General features: G+C 38.5%; 1 pseudogene; it reads right to left on the bottom strand.

Annotated features, from left to right (window-relative positions):
• Positions 1-238: 238 nt before the first annotated feature.
• On the bottom strand, positions 239-8,176 carry LOC132376742 (nucleoplasmin-2-like; annotated as a pseudogene).
• Positions 8,177-8,799: the final 623 nt, after the last annotated feature.

Genomic DNA, 8,799 nt, shown 5'->3' with positions numbered 1-8,799 from the left:
GCAAAGCAAACTTTATTATAGCGCTGAGGTCAGGGCTCTTCTCTCCAGGTGCAGCTGAAACTAGATAGCTGGGGGTGATGGGCTCTTATATTGCACCTTCCACAACACCTCCATCACCTTCAGACTCAAATGGAGGGGGACTCGGGTGGGGGGGGCACCCTAAGTTTGCAGCACACTCCAAGGAAGGTCCACTCGCAGACCCTCTCTCAGTCACTGCAGCTAAGCCATTCCTGGTTCCTCATTTCTTGGATCCCAGCTTTTCAGGTTTGGCCCTTCTCACAGGGCTCTTGTCTTTAAGACTGGGTCTCACTGCTTCTCTTCTTTTTCCACCTTTTTTTCCTTAGTAATGTTCGTCTGTTTCTGGGGTACTAGCCTCTTGACTTGTTTGACAGGAGTCTCCTCCTCTAGGGATACATCTACATCATCATTATCTTCCTCCTCTTCCTCCTTTTCCTACTCCTCCACTTCCTCCTCCTCTCAGGGCTCCTGTCTGAAGGACAGTCTGAAGAATCATAACATTCCTGGCCTGAGAAACACAGGTCCAGAGCCAGCCTGGAGCTGAAAAGTGACTGGAGGAGAAAGCTCCAATCCCATCATGGTGACATGGGTAGGATGGTGGTGATGTGATGGGTTTTGTCTTCTTGTCCTCCTGGCTTGCTGGGGACAGAATCTCCACAAGGTTCATCTTCTCTTTGGCTTTTTTTTCCCTAAGCAAATCATACTAGGCAACAGCTTACAGTCCTGCTTCCCCTGCTTCTGGGGTTCAAAGGTTCAAGTCTGCTTCTACTGGTTTAGCTCACAGCTCCAGAGCATGACTGTTATTGCCTTTTCACCTGTGCTGTAGCATTAGGATGTGGAAGGTAGAAAAAATACAATCTAGCGTTTGTCTTCAAAAGAGTTTGCAGTCCATTGAAGAATTCAGATGTATAATCAAATGGTACAAGGTAAGCAAAAGAAAAGGGACTAGAGAGAGAAGGGTTAAGACACCAAAGGAAGGTCATAGGAAGACTACTTTTTTGTTTAGATAAAGAAAAGTCTTGGGCATGGACCAATGACGATTTTCTCTTTGAGACTACGAAGAGCAGGAAAGTGCCAGGTAAACTGCTAAAATAGGTAAGGATGTTACACTGGCACATGAACCCAATCCCCACTCTCCAGGAAAAAATGAGGAAAGAAGGGAGCTAGTTAAGGCTTCATGTGACCATAGGTCTTTCTGGTGTTATGGTGTGTAGACCCTCTCACAAGAAAGTGCCAGCCAAGTCCAAGAAACTTTAGGGGAAGATATGAAAAGGATGTGTTGTTATGCAGTTATAGCTATAATGGCATCATTTGGCCAAAAAAAAAAAAAGGAATGTGAGGGAAAAAAAAAGGAATTTAAAACATATAAAGAATAAGCAATATAAACAGGAATGGATGCCAACAATAATAAAACAATGGGACATAAAGAGGAATATGATAGCACTAAAGATGTAAAGTATAGAATGGGCATCGGGACTTCCCTGGCGGTCCAGTGGTTAAGACTCTGTGCTTCCAATGAAGGGAGTGCAGGTTCGATCCCTGGTTGGGGAACTAAGATCCCACACACTGTGTGGCGTGGCTGAAAAAAAAAGAATGGGCATTCACTCTGAAAGGGAAGAAAATGTAACAATTAGAGATCAAGCTTCAAATTCCACCCTGCCCAAGATGAAATAGCAAATCCTGCTAAAGAAAGATTTATAAATATAGAAGACAGATGTCTTTCCAGAAGTATGATGAAGGATTATCAATGGAATGTAAAGACTGAGGACCTAAAAAGTGTGATAGGAAATTATCAAAGAACTCTTAAAGGAGATGTATATTTATAAAAGAATAAACAATAAATCTGAGTATTAAAACAATCTTTGAGGCTATAGAAAATAAGAGAAAAAATTAATAAATATGGTTTATATTAAATATAAGACAAAAATATCTTACTAAATGTTTTAACAAACAATGATTCTCCAATAAAAATGTTCACGATAAGGGGCAGCAACTACCATTGCATGGGTTACAACTAAATATCTTTGGAGTCAGTCAAGATTAAGGGGAAGGAAGAGATGAATTACAGTTCCAAAGAAAAAACTTATGGGTCTTTCTCAGAGGAAGGAGAAAGATGAAGAACAAATCACCATCTTAAAAATAAAGACTGGGAAATCAGAAACAGGAAGAACTACAGATGTAGAAAGTCAGGAAAACTGTTGCTATATGGATAAAATATATTAGAAAGAGAAGACTGAAGCAAATAAAGGGCCAGCAGACAAATCCACTGCATTTATAAGAAATGGAATTTTTCCATTTTCATGATGGATGAACAATTATAAATAGGTGTAAAATATATGTTTGGAAATAAAACATGAGAATCAAATGAGTTAATAAGGGTAGAAGTACTTGAAAAATTATAAGCCAATATACAAATAAAAGCTTTTATTTCAAGTATGTGATGTGAGGCTCTTAAGATTAATTTTATTATTTTAAGATTTATTATTTATTTATTTACTTAATTTTTTTTTGCTGCATCGGGTCTTAGTTGTGGCATGCAGGATCTTCACTGAGGCATGTGGGATCTTTAGTTGTGGAGCGCGGGTTTCTCTCTAGTTGTGGCATGTGGGTTTTTCTTCTTCTCTCTCTCTAGTTGTGGCGTGCAGGCTCCAGGGCGCGTGGGCTCTGTAGTTTGCGGCATGTGGGCTCTCTAACTGAGGCACGCTAGCTCAGTAGTTGTGGCGCACAGGCTTAGTTGCACCACAGCATGTGGGATCTTAGTTCCCTGACCAGGGATCGAACCCACATCCCCTGCATTGTAAGGTGGATTTTTTACCACTGGACCACCAGGGAAGTCCCAAGATTAATTTTAAGATAAAGAATTTGTCTAAAACTTGGCAAATATCACAAAAGGTATAGAAATGAATAAAGTCTTTTTTATATATACAAATATACATTTATATATCGTATATAATATATAAATATTATGTAATTAATATATAGCATTATTATATATTTACATATAAATATATAACCACTTTAATATATATGTGTGTATAAATGTATGTGTGTATATATATCTATATCTATATATCTATATCTATCATGAGCCCTATGGTCAGTCACCTGTCTGTTTTCCATTGAATGGCTGTTCTTTGCCCCACCCCCACAAAGAAAGAAAAAAAGGCCACAACTTTTTTCAGTGCCCCACATGTAGCAATGCCTCAAGTGAATTCTTCACCTCACCAGATTAAAATTTGTATGATGCATCTGCAGAGTTAGTGTTGATCTTTTTCATAGATTTGCATCAGCTTTAACAAACATTTGAACATCACAGTATACAAACTCATGTGAACCTAAACCACTTTTGAAAGCTGACTACAGCAAAATGCTTGAAGGAAGGGAACTAGATATTAATTACATGCTAAACCAGTGGTTTAAGTTATTGTACCTTTCTCATTTTTCTTTTTTTCCTGATTTTCCTCACTGAAACCAGAAATAGGCTGAAAAATTATAGGATAGATAGATAGATAGTCAGATAGATAATAGATAAATGGAGAAATTTCCCATGGTAACTCTGATTTTTTAAAAATTAATTAATTAATTAATTAAATTTTGGCTGCATTGGGTCTTTGTTGCTGTGTGCAGCTTTCTCTAGTTGTGGAGAGTGGGGGCTACTCTTCGTTGCGGTGCGCGGGCTTCTCATTGCAGTGGCTTCTCTTGTTGCGGAGCATGGGCTCTAGGCCCTCGGGCTTCAGTAGTTGTGGCTCGTGGGCTCTAGAGCACAGGCTCAGTAGTTGTGGCGCACAGGCTTAGTTGCTCTGCGGCATGTGGGATCTTCCCAGACCAGGGCTTAAACCTGTGTCCCCTGCATTGGCAGGCGGATTCTTAACCACTGCGCCACCAGGGAAGCCCTGCTCTGATATTTTTTATTCATCGAACAAACATTTGTGGAGGAACTACTACATGCCAGGTACTTCGAGGGCTACAAATATGGTACAGACATTGCTTCTGACTTCATAAAGCTGATTATCTAGTGAGGAAGATTGATATGAACATAAATATCTGTAATATATTTATAGAGTAGAAAGTGATAACTGCTATGAGAGAAATGCAGGTAAGTTGCCACGGGAGCTCAGAAAAAAAGAGGTTGCCTACATTTAGGAGAGATCAAGAAAAGCTGGTAGCAGAACCTTGACCTTAAATTTTAAGAATAGGTAGAATCTGAACAAGTGAAAACAGGAAGCAAGAATCAATGGGCCAAAGGCAGAGAGCCAGAACAGTTCTGGGCATGGAAAGAAAGAGCAGGGAGCTTGAAAGTCTGTGGTAAAAGGAGTAATGGGCCACAGGGATGGGACGCTGCACTGCGTCAGATGGTACAGGACTTTGTGTGCCATGAGGAGTTTGTATTTTACAATGCAGTAAACAGAAAGGTATTAAGGTTTTGAGCAGGAAAGTAATGCGAGAAGAGCTGAATTTGAGATTAAGCTGATAATCCAAGTATAAAATCATGTGTAAAAAGGGTTAGGGAGAAGAGGCCAGGTGGGAGTCGGAAGGAGGGGGCATGGAGGAAATAAACATTATGAAAACAGAATCAAATAAATGTTTCATATTCCTGTTACTAATTTGCATTCCAGGAAACTAAATTCTATTAAGTTAATGTAGAAACAAGCCTTTGATTGCTAACAACACCAGTCACTTGTACCCAAATGTACACAGAAAATTACCCCAGCTCTGTCTCTAAAAAAAAAAAAAAAAGAAATATGTAATATCAATAGCTTCTGAGAGTCCTCTCAAGGTGAATTTTTCTCCTTCAAATACTGAATCCGTCATTAGGATTCTTCAGGGAGAGCTCTCATAATCAAGAGGTTAAGGAATGTGGAACTCTAGTCACAGAACTTTGGACTAATCACAGAACTCTGGGTCAATCTGTCCCACCTCCAACTTTACCAAGAGTGAAACTGAGCCCCAAAGCGGGAACTGACCTGTCCAGGGAAACTTGGCTGGCTAGAACTCAAATCTCCTGATCCCTGCCCCCACCCACTAACTTACATTCCACTGTGGATACTCTGGGTTGGCTAGAAGTGAAGTATCAAAATAAAATAACTCTCTTAATTTGCTTGGGCTTAAAAAAATGGGTTTCAAACAAATAGCAATGAAGAAAAAAAATATGGCTCTACCAGAAAATTGGAAATCTGTAACACATATATATATATATGTTTTACATAAATCAGTAGCAAGGTATTGCTATCTAGTCGGAATACTGACATACCACACACCTTGCTCATTAGGTGTCATAAAACACTGAGTTAAATGTAGTGTAGCAACTACTTGACTCTTTCTGGAAAATTCTTGACTCTTTCTGGTTACTTTGAGGAATTCCGTAGGTCTTACAGAGACTTGCGGTCTCCAAACATTTTTTTTGTGTAGAATAACAAATATGTTTTTAATAGAATTCAATTTGGGATTTCAGGAAGTTACTGAAAATCTGCAGCCTATAGGCATTGCAGAAATGAAGGAAAAGGTCATCAATCTCTCAAAATTCTGGCAGGAAAGGAGTGGCTGTTTCCAAAGTTCTTTTTCCTTTGCAGTAAGCTGCTTGGTGCCAAAAAACCTCTCATCAGCAATATTGTTTTATTTTATAGGGATGCTTTGAGAGAGAGAAAAAAAATTAGTAATGTGTGCTGTGATTTTTCAAACCTCATGTCCCAAAGCCTACAATAATCTCGCTGCGCTTTATTTTAAAAAAGGAAACCAAATGTTTGAGATTTGATCTTTAAGTCTACCTTGTTCACTGCAAGCACATACTTTAACCTTATCACAAAAAGCAACATGTAGTTTCTTTAAATGCTGCCAAGTCAAAAAAGAAAAAAAAAAGTCATAGATTCCATTGAGGACTCAGTGTTCTTCCATGTGTAACGTGTTACACATAGTAAGAACCATAGCTACAAAATAGCATTTCTTTACCTTTGCTAGAGGGTTCATCCTCTACTGCCCCTAAATCAGGGTACCTAGGGATGTCGCATGTGTGCTCCAAGAATAGGCTGCCAAATGGTATTCACAGTTCTCCTTGCCTGTTAAAAACAGCTGCTGCCAACCTTCCAAGCTATGTCATCGCTGCTCATCAAAGGCACTGCCACTGTATGCTAGGAGGTCTGCAAGGCTGAAGTCCAACTTCAAGGTATCAGAAGTGTTGACAGTCCTAGTATCAACAGTCATACCACTGATAAGCTGCACTCCCTGTGTCCTAAGATTAGCAAAACAAAACAAAATAACAGCTCCATTAGCTCATACTAGATCCTATATTACAGCTGTGCTGGGGTCACAGGACTCAGGGACAGACTGTTCAATAGCTATTTGTTGAAAGAATGAATGAGTCCACCAGGCTGGGCTGCAAACAATCTGAGTGGCAGACACCATGATGTACTCAGATATATTCAACTCCATCTGCTGCCCTTAATGCAACCTCTGTAATTTGGTTCTTTCTTCTACTGGGTTAGTTCTTCTTTGGAAGCAACTTGAGTTGTCTTATAAATAGAATTCCAGAGGGCCCACCTCCACCAGACCCCAGGAATGCCCAGATATGCCTGAATACTAGGGAGGAGAAAACTTAGGTTCAAGCATTACCACATACTATCTTTATTTTATAAAAGGGAATTATAGAATTGACATACAAAATTCAAGTTTATGTTTCTTATATGATTCTCATCAGAAGTTATGAATTAGTAGCCTGTGGCCAAATCTGGCCAGATGATTTTTTTTTAAACCCACATGATTTTTTAAAAAATTTGAATCAGAATACATCTAAATCAATAGTTCTCATACATGAACATGTGTCAGAATCAAGCTTATTAAAACTCAGATTGCTGGGCTCCACCCCCAGTTTCTGATTCAGTTGATCTAGGTTGGGGTCTGCTAATTTGAATTTCTACCTAGTTCCTGATGCCTTTCTGGTCTGGGGACAGACTCTGAAAACCACTTTTTGCGTGTTCTATGGTTTTCCCAAACCCCATCACCAGACCACACTGTATTTCATCTGGGCTATTTTACTTATTCTAGTTACCTGTCTGGCTTTTGAGTTTGAAAGCTGAGTCTCAGTATTTCAGGTGAAAATCCTTTTTCAGCCTGATTCAGGGAGATGACTGTATTACTCACTTTGTTTCACTTATAATACTTGGTTTATCTATAATATTACAACAAAGTGTTCTGTAAATGGTGTTTCTAATACTCAGGTCCTTATTTTTCATTATGGCTACTATTGACAATTGATTATTCATGAGATTACCACCACCTTTTCCCCCATGCACATAGATTTGCCTGATTATCAGCTAAATCCAGAAGTGGGAAATGAAAAAGGCTGGGTTGTTTATGACAAATGAGAAAGCAATTCAATTTATGTCTATTTATGTTCAATCCTATCACTTTTAAAAATAAATGGTGATTTTTCAAGCATATGTATATTTGAATTTTTTAATCTGTACCTTGGTCAAAGACCAAATATTGCCTGAACAACAAATACTGATTATATTCATAGCTATAGACATAGTAGTAAGTGAGGGCAATTTAAATCTGTCATAAAGAATAAATATTTTTACATTGTTGTTTTTTAACTTTCTATTAAAATATGACAGATAAACAGAATAGTACATATATCTTAAGTGTACAGGTCATTGAATTTTCACAAATTGAGTATATGTATCTAACCAGCACCCAGAGCAAGAAATAGAACGTCACCAGCTCCCAGAAATCTCCCTCACCCCTTTCACAATTTTAAACCCAAGGATAACCACCATCCTGACTTCTAACTTCATAGATTTGTCTCGCCTGTTTTCATAATTTATACAAATGGAATCACAGTATGTACTACATTGTGTCTGGCTTCTTTTGATCAACATTATGAGATTCACTCACAATGGTGTATAGAGTCTGTTCATTCTCTGCTGTACGGTATTCCACTGTGTGACCATACTACTGTTTATTCATTCTACTGTTGATGAGCATTTGGGTCATTTACACTTTGAGGTCATTAGAAAAAGTGCTTCTACAAATATGCTCATAGGTCATTTGCTGCATTTCTGTTGGGTGCATACCTAGGAGGAGAATGGCTGGGTCATAGGGCATGTGTACAGTCAGCTTTAGGAGATACTGCCAGTTTTCCAAAGTGGTCTTACCAATTCATACTCCCACTAGAAGTGTATGAAAGTTCCAATTTCTCTACATTCTCACCAACACTTTGGATTTCACTTACACTTTAAAGACAAATAGGCTTGCCTGGATTTAAGTCATCGGTGTCTTCATTTGATTTTCATACATTTTAAGTTCACTGTAAAACTTCTATCACTTTCAAGAAATAGAGGCATGAATCTGTCTTTAATAAATGATTCGGTTTCACAACAAATTTGTAAATAGATACCTTAAATTAGTGAATTTGCTACCTAAGTGAATTTTCCTCCTGCCATGTATTATCTACTGTTTGTTTTTAAGCCACAAAGAATATTCTATATGGGAAGATATGATTGTTCTCTGTGTTTACAGCTCTAATCTAAAGGTGTAACCAACAGTACTTTGCATTTGGTGACTGGCTGTTGTTTGTAGAAACTCTTCCTGCAAGTGATGCTCTTTTAGAACCACAATTTCAATAATGCAGTAAGAAGTTCAGGTTCAATACCTCACTCTAGGAAGTCAGAGATTTCTGGATAATGTCTGCCCACAGGGAATAACATTGACAGTTTCTGGCCAAAGGTTGACTCTAATGATCAGTAACGAAGTTCCTAATGTCATGCAACTCCTCTCACTCTGCTG

The sequence above is a fragment of the Balaenoptera ricei genome, chromosome 13 (assembly GCF_028023285.1).
Source record: "Balaenoptera ricei isolate mBalRic1 chromosome 13, mBalRic1.hap2, whole genome shotgun sequence".
In the NCBI taxonomy this organism is placed as follows: domain Eukaryota; kingdom Metazoa; phylum Chordata; class Mammalia; order Artiodactyla; family Balaenopteridae; genus Balaenoptera; species Balaenoptera ricei.
This window is presented reverse-complemented; position numbering and strand designations above follow the sequence as displayed.